The sequence below is a fragment of the Gorilla gorilla genome, chromosome X, assembly GCF_029281585.2.
Source record: "Gorilla gorilla gorilla isolate KB3781 chromosome X, NHGRI_mGorGor1-v2.1_pri, whole genome shotgun sequence".
NCBI lineage: Eukaryota > Metazoa > Chordata > Mammalia > Primates > Hominidae > Gorilla > Gorilla gorilla.
Genome location: NC_073247.2, coordinates 30,187,150 through 30,201,684, shown reverse-complemented (window position 1 = coordinate 30,201,684; position 14,535 = coordinate 30,187,150). Strand labels below are relative to the sequence as shown.

Sequence of the window (14,535 nt, the reverse complement as noted above, 5' to 3'; positions counted from 1 at the left end):
AAGCTTATGAAGCATTCCAATGAACAGAGTCCAAATGTTATGTTTACTGCTTTGTTAAATATAAATAGTTTACCCTTGTACCTTTGGGTTTCCTTGGAAACTGTAATTTTTTTAAAGATAGGTTCTTGCTCTGTTGCCCAGGCTGGAGTGCAGTGGTGCAGTCATGGCTCACTGCAGCCTAGAACTCACGGGCTCAAGTGGTCCTCCCATCTCAGCTTCCTGGGTAGCTGAGACTACAGGCACACATCACCATGCTCTGTTAAATTTTTTTATTTTTATTTTTTGTAGAGACAGGTTCTTGCCACGTTGCTCAGGCCTTGAAATTCTGCCCTCAAGGGATCCTTCCACCTTGACCTCTCATAGTGCTGGAATTATAGGTGTGAGCTGCTGCACCCAGCCTGGAAACTACAATCTTGAAAGCAGGGATTGGGGGTTCTTTTTATTTAAAAAATTTCCATGGAACCTGTTTGCCAGTCTGGTGAAGCCTGTGGACCCCTTTTCAGAATAATGTTGGTAAATGAATAAAAAGGGAACCAAAGAATTACAAAGGAAACCAATTATGTTAAAATAGTTGTCAAAATAGTACAAAAATACAAGTAAGACATATTCTTTATTATAGCAACATCCAGCAGTAGGTCAGGAAGTGATCATAATTTTGAAGCAGGGGTGAGTGTAAATGATAGTTCAAGATAACTGCAACTGTGAAATGAAATGAAAATATCTATTCGTGTAGTGGGAAATAAATAAATTCCATAGATGCTGCTAGTACCAATGTGGTTTGTTGCTTAGATTCACGGTGAGAATAAAGGCCAAATTTCAGAAGATAGTAAAAGATGTATTTTTCTTTCCATGTAAGTTTCGACCCCCTGAATTCTATCCACACACCCCAGTTAAGGACCTCTGCTTAAGGGGTTTAGCCTTTCAGATTATGAGGAATGAATTGCAGGGATATAAACTCCCATTTGCATCAAGAAAATTCATAAATACCTAGGCTTCCTCCCCTCTTTATTCTGATGGGGATGAGAAGGGAAACTATATTAAAAATGAGTCAAAATTTAAAAATATTATGACTACCTGCAATGAAGATCTCCTCCTACCCCCAAAAGAGAGGGTACATGTGGAATTCTTTGACGCTTTCTAAATCTCTGAGCACAGTGGCCATTTTTGGTACTGATTTTAAAAACTGGGAAACCCTAGATTTGTTTATGGTGTGTATCTCCCACCCCCCCAACCCACACACGCATACCTCCCAGTAATTCTCTAAGATTAGGCAAGACAGAAGTATCCCAGATGAGGGTCTTTAGGATTTTCTAGACCTTTGTTACAGTTCTTCAAATGTTTGTGTCTTTTTTTCTCCTCTCCTACCCCTCATTCCCTCATCTTTTCCCCCTCCCTGCCCATTCTACCTTTAACTGTAAAAGTTAGGTGTCTGATATATTCATTTGTCAGCAGCAAAGTTTGAGAATGCCTTTAAAAATAGATATGTTAGAGGGAGTATGTTGGATAGAAAGGAGAAATCTTGTTTATGCTGAATAAATAACTTATATTTAGAATCTTCCTTCAATTTTTCCTTTGAAATTCTGTATTCTCATTTCACTTGAATGACTCTGCATGGAGCGTTTAAAAGTAGATCAAACAAAACCCTATAAATATGTTGAGTTCTTTTGGGCATTTTGCCAAAATTAGCCTTGTAGGGAAAAGCAGTGTGCTTTACGTATTGGATTTTCTCCTCTGAAAATCCAGACTCCCTCTCCTCTGGAGAGCTAGCTGCCAGGGCTGGGAAAAGTCAAGCCAGGGACACATTAGGGAAGTGTCCCTGGTATGGCCTGCTGAGGTTGGGTTATTTGGATTGAGGGTTGTGCTGAAAGGCCAAAACCAATGCCTGGGACCAGCCTGAAGAAAGATGAAAAGCAGAGGGACGTTTAGAGACGTCACTGATTTTATGTTATGACGTGATTCCTTTATCTCACTCTGATTGGAAGGGAAGGCTGGTGAAAAAAACATTAACAGAGCTGTCTTTTAACAGATTCCTGAATGTAAAGCCAAATGGGAAAAAGGGAGAGAGTCAGGTGGAAGTAAGCCCCTTGGAAAGTAGGTCTGTCTCCATCATCCCAATTTTATACGTGAGAAAACCAAGGCAGAGAGCCATGCAGGGGTTGCAGTGCTGGGTGAGTTGGGCCGTTTGTCTCTTCTGTATTGTTAACTCAGGGTTCTCTATTATTATTATTATTATTATTATTATTATTATTATTATTATTATTAGTTAGAGGTGGGGTCTCACTATGTTGCCCAAGCTGGTCTTGAACTCCTGGGCTCAAGTGATCCTCCTGCCTCAGCCTCCCAAAGTGCTAGGATTACAGGTGTGAGCCACCATGCCTGGCCCCAGGGTTCTCTTTTATGTGCTTTAATGCTTTAAGTGAAGACCACGTATCCATGAGCAGTGAAATCAGAGCCCCTGCATCCTTTCACATGGCTAATTCACATATCATTTTTATAAGATATGATTGAGGTAGAGGATGTTGAGTTCTTCATGCTCATGGCACCAAAATTACAGATGTGGCTTCTAAAGAAATATCAGATGACAGTGTTAATGTTAAAATATACATATACAGCTCCTCTTTGCAGAAACTCAGTTTATTCAATGGATGGCCCCTTTGACTATTACATTGGAAGTAGAAACTTGATTTAGGGGGGGTCATATGTTAATTGCCCAAATTTAAGACAGTTTTCAGTGACTTCTTTAAATCAGGCATTAGACTCTGAAGTTCATAGGGCTGAGGAGGGCCTGGATCGGGGATTTTCTAGATATATGGCACCTGGGTCCACATAGGGATCTAGAGTGGTGCAGTGGCATCGCCCTAACCATCATGAGGCAGATGTGGGTGTTGGTGAGTGAGTCGAATTGGTTGATACAGATGTGCGTGAAAGAGCTGAGAGGTGTCAGGGTTGAAAAGATGGAGACAGACAGCAACCGACACTCACAGATAACAAAAACACAATGGAAGGACAGTGCTAGAGAAAAGCAATGGTTGTTAGGAGAACCCAGAGAAGGGGCCCCCATGGCTGAATGAATGAGTATGTATGTGTGTGTGTATGTATGTGTTCCCATGAGTGAGGGCGAGCTCAGAAGATGGACACCACAGGGCCCCTCCACCTAGTGAGAGATGGCTGTCTGGGCTGTGTAGGCTGGTGGTGTCTGGCCAGGGAAGATAACCTTGGCTTGGTCACTGATGGAATAGTATGGGCCTCCTCAGGGTTCTGTAACAGCATCTGATCAGAATAATGACTAATGTGGGCTACAGATGTGGAGCCCTGTCTCTGAGCTCACACCTCCTGCTGTGTTCGTAGACCAGCCACAACCAGTTGTCATTGGGAGGTCCGAGGCCCCTTGTCATTCAGCCCCATGAAAAGCACCTTTCTTGCTGATTGAATTGATATTTATTTCTTTCAAAACACCAACTCACTTTACTATTAATGTAATCAAAGTGTGATCAGAAAGATAAGTTTCATAATGCAAGGTAATTATTTTAATAGGTGACTGTGATGTTTTTAAAAAGCGATTACAGTATATTACGTGCTCTTTGTGAAGACAAATTGATATTGTAGAAGCATTTAAATGAGTTTCTACCCTTCCCCCAATCTGCCTCCCCTGAAGTATCACTGTTACTTTGGGGTATAGCCTTCCATACCATTTTCTGTGCTTACACAAGTGTGTCCGTGTACATATACCCCCTTTCTCTCATTCATTTGTATCTTTTTTTGAGACAGTCTCTTACTCTGTTGCCCTCATTCATTTAATTGTATTAGACCTTCATATATTAGTTGAATGTTGAATGGATTCATTTATTTATTAGTGAACTTTTGTTGAATGTATACTCTGTGCTAGGTTCCAAGTTATCAGGAGTAACTAAAATACTACATGCTGCTTAGAGTTATGAGTGTGTGTGTGTGTGTGTATTTATAAAATTGGGATCATAGTATACATATTACGTGATTTAGTCTTTTAGTGTACTATGGACACCTTTTCACACTGATACACGTAGAGCTACTTGTTATATTTAATGGCTGCTGGATATACCTTCCCCTCCCGGTAGACATCCAGGTTTCACATGTAGATCTCTGTGCATATATGCATTTGCTATTAGAAACAATGCTGCCCTGAACCTTCTTATACATATATCTTTGCCTACTTAAACCAAATGTTTTCTGTCTTTTAAGAGGACCGAATATAAAATCAAACATACGTCATTTCTTGTTCATATATAGCCCTGCTGTACGGTTTAGTAAGGTTAATTCACAGGGGGCCATAAGTTTGTAAGAGGAAAGCAGTTAGAGGCATAGATTAGCATTATTTAGTATTACAGATGCTTCAGACTACAAGGTTGATGGAGAATGAGTTGGTCAATTAATTGACCAACTTCGACACACCAACAAGACTGCAGGGTCTACCATCTTTCCATCCCTATAGCATCAACAATTCCAGATGGCATTGACTTTTGTTTGTTTGGTATATATATATTTTTGTTTTGAGACAGAGTCTCACTCTGTTGCCCAGGCTGAAGTGCAGTGGCACAATCATGGCTCACTGCAGCCTTGACCTCCTGGGCTCAAGCAGTCTTCCTGCCTCAACCTTTCAAGTAACTGGCACTGCAGGTGTGTGCCACCATGCCTGGCTAATTTTTTAATTTTGTGTAGGGACTGGGTCTTGCTGCCCTGTTTAATACCATGTTGAAGCTTTAACTGTCTTTCCCTCCACCTTTCAGGATGTGGAATTCATTAGTTCATTCATTTGTCGAGAATGGATTGAGTGTCTACTCAAACAGACACTGAGCTAGGTGCAGGTATGAAGGACAAGTAAGAGAAGGTCATTGGCCCCCAAAGGAGGCAACAGGCATGTCAGCTGACAATTGTTCGGCGTATGTCTGTGTCCATGTCTGCTTTGTGGCCTCTCCTTCTCTGGGTGTGTAATTCTTTCCACTGTGTTTTTCCAGCTGTGTCTTTCATTCTTCTGCTGGGCCATCTCCTGCTTCTGGGACCCCTCCCCATTGCCATTCTGCATATCCCTGACACCGAGCCCTTCTCCCTGGATCCCTGTCCTCATCACATCTTGTTCTACGCTTCTCTATCCAGAAACCTCCTCTGGTTTCTTATTGCCCACAAAATAAAGTCCTCATCTTTAGCTTGGCATCCAGAGTCCACTAGAAACTCACTCCCAATCTGCCTTCCTGGTATCATCTTGCGTTGGTGGAAGAAGAGGGCTGAAGACCACAGCTTATTTAACCCATGTACCCTGGACAAGTTATTGAGGCTTCCTGTGCTTATCATAAAGATGGGGCCAGCATGCTGAACCTCCTAGAGTTGGCCTCAGGACATGAGGGAAGGCCTGTTACATGCCAAGCGTGGTTCCTGGCATGTAGCAGGCACTCAATGTTCATTTCTTTCTTTTCCAAGATTAAGGTGATTTTTCTTCTGTGACTTTTGATGTTATCTGCCTCCCTTCCTACCCTCCATGGCTCAAAGGCTCTAATAAATGGTTCCTTACTAGTTCTACATTTTCTCTTATATCCTGCCAAGACTTGGGAGAAAATGAGCACTGGCATAGCTATACCCACTTGTCAGATGCCCTCTGCCTTTGAAGTAGCAGGCAAATGGATTTCCTGTGTTCTGCGGTGCAGAGATGTTGATTATACACATCCCTGTGAAAATCAAGCAGGCTCATCTCCAGGGACCACACAATGCCGGTTAATTAAATATTATACATTTCCACTGCAACAGTCCAGGTACAGCCAAGAGGGGTTTGTAAAGAAACACCCACAAGGTCCTTTTATTTGGAGTGCCATTGGCTTCTGAAGTGTCCTCCTCTTCCTGTGAGTTGCATTATGTTGAAACAGGATGACGAGTGGAAATGTTTCCAGTAAAGAGTATGATGCAGGGGTTCTGCAAGATCGGTAAATCTACCTTCTCTTCCCTTGTACTCGGAATCTACTGGACGTCCCAAGTAAAAAATGTGTGAATCTATACATTTAGTTAAGTTTGTATTGTTTTCTCCATCCTGAGATAGAAAACATGGCTTCTTGCATAAATTGAAGTTTCCAACTCAAGAACAGCCTTTAAAGAAGCTGGCATGCTGCTCAGTAACTGGGAAGTTGCTGCCTTCCCCCCACCCCCTGAGCCCCTGGCACCTAGCAGTGTTTGTTAATGAATCATAGCAGAGACGTCCGTCTTCTCCACTCTCCTGCCCCAACCCAGGAACACATTTCCAGAGCTAGAAACTACTTAGTGCAACTGTTCCAAAGGTCTGTGAAATAAACATCACAGCACAGCAGCATTCACCTGTGCTATGTATTAAATACTATTGTCAGATATTTAGAAGTCTGAGTTCTCTCCCTTGTGGGAAAAGACACTGAATGTAGGACCTAAAATAACCTGATCCTGGAAAAGTCCCATTCGTTTTTGGCCTGATGCTCTTCTTTGGGCAACAGATCTGTCTAGATGTCTCTGAACCTTGGCTGCACATTAGAATCACATGGGGATCTTTTAAAATCCAGATGCCCAGGCTGCACCCCAGACCACTATTGACATTTGAATCTCTAGAGGTGGGTCCAGGCATTGGTATTTCCCCTTTTCCCCTTAAAATTTTTAATCAGAAAATATTTTAATGCACAGAAAATTTGAAACAATAGTACAGTGAACACCCACCTAGATTTACCAATTATTAGCATTTTGTCACATTTGCTTTCTATCTCTATCCTCTATCCAATCTCCACACATACTCTTTTTGATTACTTTTTTTAATCATTGGGATTTTTGGCGTTTTTTTTTTTTTTTTTTTTTGAGACAAGGTCTCGCTCTGTCGCCCAGGCTGGAGTGCAGTGGTGTGATCACAGCTCACTGCAGACTTGACCTCCCCAAGCTCGGACAATCCTCCCACCTTGGCCTCTGTAGTAGCTGGGACCACAAGCACACGCCGCCATGCCAAGCTAATTTTTCATTTTTTATAGAGACGAAGTTTTGCCATGTTGCCCAGGCTGGTCTTGAACTCCTGGGCTCAAGTGATCTTCCTGCCTTGGCCTCCCAAAGTGCTGGGATTACAGGTGTAAGTCACTGAGCCTGGCCTGATTTTTTTCCTTAAACGGTTTGAAAATAAATTACAAACATCAGGACACTTCATCCCTAAATACTTCAGAATGTATCTCCTAAGTATGAGGACATTCTGCTAGGTAACTGTGATAGAATTAACAACTCCGGAAATTTAACATTAACATGCTATTATCTAGAATTAGTTCATATTCAAATTTCCCCAGTTTTCTCAATGTTTTTATAGCCTTTTAAAAATGCAGAATTCAATTAGAGATCATACATTATATTTAGTTGTCATATGTCTTTACTCTTTTTAAATCTAGAATAATTCTCTAGCCTTTTAAATATCTTTTGTGATATTGACTTAAGAAAAAAATATTTCTGTGCCTAGCTTATTTCACTTAACATAATGACCTCCAGTTCCATCCATGTTGCTGCCAAAGACAGGATCTCGTTCTTTTTTATGGCTGAGTAGTAGTCTATTAGGTATCTATACCACATTTTCTTTTCTTTTTTTTAATAAATTTTATTTTTAATTTTTGTAGGTACATAGGTGTATATATTTATGGGATACATGAGATATTTTGATACGGGCATGCAATGTGTAATAATCACATCATGGAGAATGGGGTATCCATCCCCTCAAGCATTTATCCTTTGTGTTACTAACAATCCAATTATAGTCTTTTAGTAATTTGAAAATGTATGATTAAGTTGTTATTGACTATATCATCCTGTTGTGCTATCAAATAGTAGGTCTTATTCATTCTTTCTAACTATGTTTTTTGTACCCATTAACCATCCCCATCTCACCCCTGACCTGCTCCCACTACCCTTCCCAGCCTCTGATAACCATCCTTCTATTCTCTATGTCCATGGGTTCAATTGTTTGGAGTTTTAGATCTTACAAAGTGAGAACGTGCGATGTTTGTCTTTCGGTGCCTGGCTTATTTCACTTAACATAATGATCTCCAGTTCCATCCACGTTGTTGCAGATGACAGGATCTCATTCTTGCTATGGCTGAGTAGCATTCCATTGGGTATATGTACCACAGTTTCCTTATCCGCTTTTCTGTTGATGGACACTTAAGTTGATTGCATATCTTTGCTACTGTGAATAGTGCTGAGGTAAACATGAAGAGCTAAAAAAGTTGATCTCGTGGAGGTAGAGAGTAGAGAGGTTGGTTACTGGATACAAACATACAGTTAGATTGAAAGAATAAGTTCTAGTATTCAGTAGCAGAGTAGGGTGACTATAGTTGACAACAATGTGTCATATATTTCAAAATAGCTAGAAAAGAGGAATTGAAATGCTCCAAATACACAGAAATGATAAATGCTCAAGGTGATGGACACTCAAATACCCTGACTTGTTCACTACACATTCTATGCATGGAACAAAATATCACATGTACCCCCTAAAAATGTACAACTATTATATATGAATAAGAATTTTTTTTTTTTTGGCTAGGTGTGATGACTCACTCTTGTAATCCCAGCACTTTGGGAGGCTGAGGCAGGAGGATCACTTGAGCCGAGGAGTTCGAGACCAGCCTAAGCAACATAGCGAGACCCCATCTTTACAAAAAATACAAAAATTAGCCAGTGTGGTAGCTCACATCAGTAGTCCCAGCTACCCAGGAGGCTGAGGTGGGAGGATCGCTTGAGCCTGGGAGGTCAAGGCTGCAGTGAGCCAAGATCACACCACTGTACTCCAGCCTGGGCAACAGAGTGAGACCCTGTCTCAAAAAAAAAAGTTTTTAAGAAAAAAATCAGATGAGTTTTTTGTTTGTTTGTTTTGGTTTTTTTGAGACAGAGTCTCGCTCTGTTATCCAGATTGGAGTGCAGTGGGACAATCTTGGCTCACTGCAGTCTCCTGGGTTCAAGTGTTTCTCCTGCCTCAGCCTCCTGAGTAGCTGAGACTACAGGAGTGCGCCACCATGCCTGGCTAATTTTTGTATTTTGAGTAGAGACAGGGTTTCACCACGTTGGCCAGCTGGTCTCAAACTCCTGGCCTCAGGTGATCCTCCTGCCTCAGCCTCCCAAAGTGCTGGGATTACAGGCTTGAGCGACCATGCCTGACCAGATCAGTTTTTGTAAACGGCTCCTCATTTTAAATTTGCATGATTGTTTACTCGTGGTTGGATTTAGGTAAATGTTGTGGCAGAAGTATTCTATAGGTGATGTTATAGAAGTATTCTGTAGGTGATGATATTCTATAGGTCCTTCTCAGTGCAGCCTATCAGGAGGTACGTGATGTCAATTTGTCCTATGATTAGCAATGTTAACTTGGATCACTTGGGTAAGGCTGTATCTGCCAGCTCTCTTCATTCCAAGGGGACCATTTTCCTTTTGTAACTGTGGGGAGATACTTTGAGATTTTGTAAATATCTTAATCCCCAACAAGCTTTCACCCAGTGGTTTTAGCAACCATTGATTCTTCCCAGAATCAATTATTACTATGATGGTTATAAAATGGCTATTGTCTGGATATTTCTATCATTTCTGTATTTGTCAACGTTCTTTTGTTAAAAAAAGAGAAAAAAGGAGCTTTCACTTCTCACCCCATAATTATCTATCTGATCTTCTTTAGCTAGCTGTCTAGCTACCTGTTAAACTTATTAATATGGACTCATGAATTTTTTAATGAATGTATTGTAATAAATTCCCTCAGTACATACCGTATTGTCCCAACTTTGGCCAGTGGAAGCCCTGTCTAGCTGACTCCTGTGTCCTTTTGAAATTATCCCTTAAATGTTTGAGTACTTCATGAATTTTAGCACAACCAGATATTTTAGTCTCACTTTGTATTTTCTTTGCCGTAGGCTTAGAAGAAGCCATTTTTCTATGGAGACCTAGTTCCTCTGGAGCTGCTATTTAGGAAGGCATCAGTAGTTTTGTGAAAGCTGCCTAGTCGATTTCAATATGCAGCAAAGAATAAGAGACATAGATTAGAGTCTTCCAAGGGGAGACCACCTGTTCCCACAAGGTGTTTCTTTTCTTTTAATCACCTGTTATTTGTGGTACTGATTTGTTGCTGAGATTTAGATTTTCATGTGTGTTACTCAAGAGATAGCTTTAAATGCAGGTCCCTGGCCCCAACCCCAAAGAGTGAGTTCAGTAGTTCTGCCTTGCATTTTAACAGTCTGGTGCAGGTGGTCCCCAGGCCATACCTGTAGAAAATGACAGAAGTAACCCTGGAAACTGGGAATTAGGGGTTTCTTTTGATTTTCCTCTTTTGCTTTTTTATCAATGGTTTCTACCTTGCAATATGATTTCAGAATGCTGTCACGTTCCCCAGGTATGTGGTAAGGATCTAATTGATTAATTTGATGGATTCTTTGAAAATATCAGATGATTTAAACCCTTGTAGCTTTACTCTTGTTCCATCATGGGGAATTGGGGATGTAAAAAAAAGAGGTGGTGGGGTGGGGGTGGGGTGGGAAGCTCTATAAGTGTTGGAAGTTTTCAGTTGACCCAAAGACTTTTTTCATCCAATACATTATTTGTTGTTATTAGTTTATTTTCACGGACACTGAATGAATTGGCCTACTAAAGTTTTCACATGCTGTAAGATCCTAGGATGTAGGCTCTAAAATATAGTTGTGTGTGCTGTTTTGGGGACTGGGTCATGACACCATAGTGAGTTTCTGCTAGTTCCTTTTCTGAGAAGGCAATTAATTGCATTGCCTCCCCATCCAACCACCTTTATTTTATTAAATCTGGGGCCTGTAGGGCCAAAGTGCCCAGCAGCTATAAGGAAAAGCTCCTGATTTGTGGTTTTTCACTTCCTGGTTCCACCTTTCAAACAAATACCATGTTAGTGCAGCTAGTCCCTTCTGTGATCTCAAGACCCAGGACTGGGAATGCTTAAGAACAGTCAGATGTGGGAGGGAGATAGTGCTTCTGGAGTTGCGTTGCCTGGTTTGAAATCCTCTGGTAAAATACATGATCTCTTTGAACCTCCGAGGTCTTCTTGTCTGTAAAAAGGGGGTTAGTAATCTACCCCGGAGGTTCAGTGTGAGGATTAAATGGGGTAGCATATGTAAAGTGCTTAGCAGTCTATGGCACATAGTAGGTGCTCAATAAATGTTACTATTTTTTATTAAACAGTAAATGGTCACAAATGGAAGGGGGCCATGGGGTCTAGTGAGAGAGTTGAGGGTGTGCTGTCTCAGTTATCATTAGATCGGCTATTGTGGTATCATAGTGCTTGTGATCAATGAACCCTTATTTCACTTAATACAGTTGTTCCCCCTTACCCATGGGTGCTACATTTTAAGACCCCTAGTGGATGCCTGAAACCGTGAATAGTGCCAAGTCCTATATATACTATGTCTTTCCCTATACGTACATATCTATGAGAAAGATTAATTTATAAATTAAGCGCAGGAAGAGATTAACACCAATAAATAATAATAAAACACTAATAATAAAATACAACACTAACAATATACTATAATAAAAGTTATGGGAATGTGTTCTCTTTCTCTTTCTCAAAATATCTTATTGTACTGTACTTAGCCTTCTTATGATGGTGTGAGATGATAAAATGCCTACATGATATAATGCAGCGAGGTGAATGATGTGGGCATTGTGACGTAGCATTTGGCTAATATTGACCTTCTGATGATCTATCAGAATAAGGATCATCTGTTTTGAGTGATCCTGGATCGTGGAGTCACAACGCTGTCTGTGGTTAGATGTGAGGAGCAGACAGTGTCAGTGACTCAGGGGCAGGGAACATCTGTGGCGTGGAGATGCTGGACAAATGGATGATTCACATCCCGGACAGGATGGAGCAGGATGGCATGAGGTTTCATCACACTACTGAGAATGACATGCAATTGAAAAGTTATGAATTGTTTATTTCTGGAATATTCCATTTAATATTTTTGGACCTTAGGTGGCCACAGGTAACTGAAACTGCAGAAAGTGGAACTGTTGATAAGGGGGGACTACTGTAAAAATTCCACTCCCAGTTCATTTGGACATGAAGGTGGTGGCTCAAACTAAGGAATTCCAAACCTCAGGCATAGGCAAGTCATAAGTTTTTTTCCTTTAGTTTATGTGAGCTATTGAAATGAGGTGGCATTGTCATCTCCTTACCTCTTTAAGGAAGGTCAAGACTCACTAGTAAACACCAGTGAAATTCCAGGAGAGGAAAAAAATGACAAATGACTTTCTTAGACTTCCTTAAGTTTAAGATGGATGGATGCAACTGAAATACAATTTCTCCCAACTTCAAGCATCCCCCTTGAACTGGGTTGTAGGTCAGGTGGTACTGGCAAACAAATTCAAATCAGTGACAGGCTATAGTCGAGGCCTCGAAAAGCAGCATTCCAGGAGTTTGGTGTTCTCTGTAATGAGAGGTCCATGGCAGAGACCTAAGTGACGTGGTACAGTGTTGCAGGAAGAAGTTGAGTACAGATTGCAGAGAATTTGGCACAAAATGTGAATTGAATTAGTTTATCCAGCACTAGAGAGAGAACTATGAACTTAGGCTAAGGAAATGCTGCCACTTACTAGCTTGGTGACCTGGGGTAAGTCATTGAGTCCTGGATTCCTCATTTGCAAAATGATTGCCCATTCTGGCTTTTATTTTTTAACTCATGTGGTTGGCAGGAGGAGAGGGTGATAGATATCAGAAGGGTTTGTGAGCTATCCCAGTGCGAGGGCGAATGATTGTGCTTGGCGTCAGGTCACGTGATCTTTACCACCAGCCACCTCTGGGTCCCTCCCCTGTGCCCTCTGTAGGGCTTACTCTTTTTGATATGTTGGCAGTGAGCTTTGTAGGACTTTATGCCACCAAAACAGTAACAGTCATGAGGCTTTTAAGAAGGATGGACTAGCCTGGCAGAGAGAAAGTAGCGAAGACATCATTCTTCTGACACCAGACAGGCCTTTATGGAAGTCCGATGCGGAGATTTGGTTTAAGAGCAGTCTGATTATTCTGTTTCAGGTCCTACATCCATTGGGTTAGTCTTTTCTCTGAGAATAGATCACTCTCTCCTTTGCCATTTGTGCAGTGTTGGATCAGATGCTACTTTTTACAGAGGGTTTTTTGAACATATGAACTTACAACTGTAAGTTTTATGGCTTCAGCTAACACTAGATCTTCAGATGGTGTTATTTTAAGTCACTTTGGTCAGGACTTTGACTTCTGTGGTTGTGAGTGTTGGTTTTCAGACGTTTGTCATTTCACTTGTTTCATGTTCAGATTTGTGTCTGCAGAGTTTGCTTTTAACGTAACATCCAGCAAATGAAAGCCCTTTAAAGATTGATAGTAGAACTTCATTTTAAGAAGCATCTATGGGGCCAGTGGAGTCGCAGGGGTCAGGAGTGGGATGCCAAGATTGCCTTGTAATCTAGACTTTCTTTGCTAGAATGAGAAATCCATATCCTTTATGGTACAGAGTACTTGATTTGCCTTCCATTGTGTGGGAAGCCATGGTATAGTGGTGGCGTTCTTTGCATCGGAATACCCATTCCTCCTGACTTTCCTCCTTGGAAAAGCAAGCTTGAGTGGGCCCTCTGTCCTAGGGAGAGCCAAGCCCTCCTTGGGGTTGCACTACTCAGCCTGCTGACAGTGCCATCAGCACCTAGGAATTGCCCTGGAAATGCTGTGTTTGTTCCTAAGACCCAGAGGCTTGTAATTTTGCACAAAGGGGTGGAGAGTATTTGTGGAGTCACCAAAGATGTGATTAGACAAGATATCGATTCTGAACTTCTGCCCTCTTCCCTCTATTCAACTCTGTTCTTGCTTAGTGAGGTACAGGCAAGAAAAATGGAACAGAGAGAACTAGGCTGCCGGCTTTTGAAACATATTGATCAGGGCACACATCCGATGTAGCACAGAGACCTTCCCCTTTATATGATGTCATCCTGCATCGGGGCCTTAATGTGCCCTGTGATCACCTCTGCGTGGACTTCCTTTCTCAGAGAAAAGATTAGAGAAGAAAAAGAATCCCTGTAGGCAGTGCTAAAAAATAATTTAAGCATTTCTAAATGTGTTTCTTTGAAGTCATTGATCCCTTTGGTTTTCTAGGCCATGCAGTGGCATGAAGGAATGGTGTGAGGCGGTCAGCCATGAACGACAAACTTCTGAGCAATGTCGGTCTCACTTCCTACCTCCCATCCACCTCCCTGGCTTGGGCCTCCACTGCTGTCTGTCTGTCTGTCTGTCTGTCTCACCCTCACCCCCATACATGTACTTTCTCCACATAGTGCACATCTGTGGTGTGGATGTGCTGTGGACAGTTGTGTCTGTACTTGAACCAGCTCTAAGCCAGGGTCTCCCAGATAGGACATGCTGGGTGAGTGAGATGTTGTAACCCTGAGTGTCCTCTGGTTGAGTGAAGTGTGGCCCTGGCTCTTATCTTGATTTGTCTGGCTTGGTTCTGTGTAAGTAGCTGGGGATCCTGTTAATGGATCCCCTGGGACAGAGGGAAGAGG

General features: G+C 41.6%; 1 protein-coding gene across 9 annotated transcripts in view; it reads left to right on the top strand.

The window, feature by feature from the left end:
• SH3KBP1 (SH3 domain containing kinase binding protein 1) overlaps positions 1 to 14,535 on the top strand; it is a 354,705-nt gene that overhangs the window by 164,562 nt on the left and 175,608 nt on the right. The window lies entirely within an intron of this gene.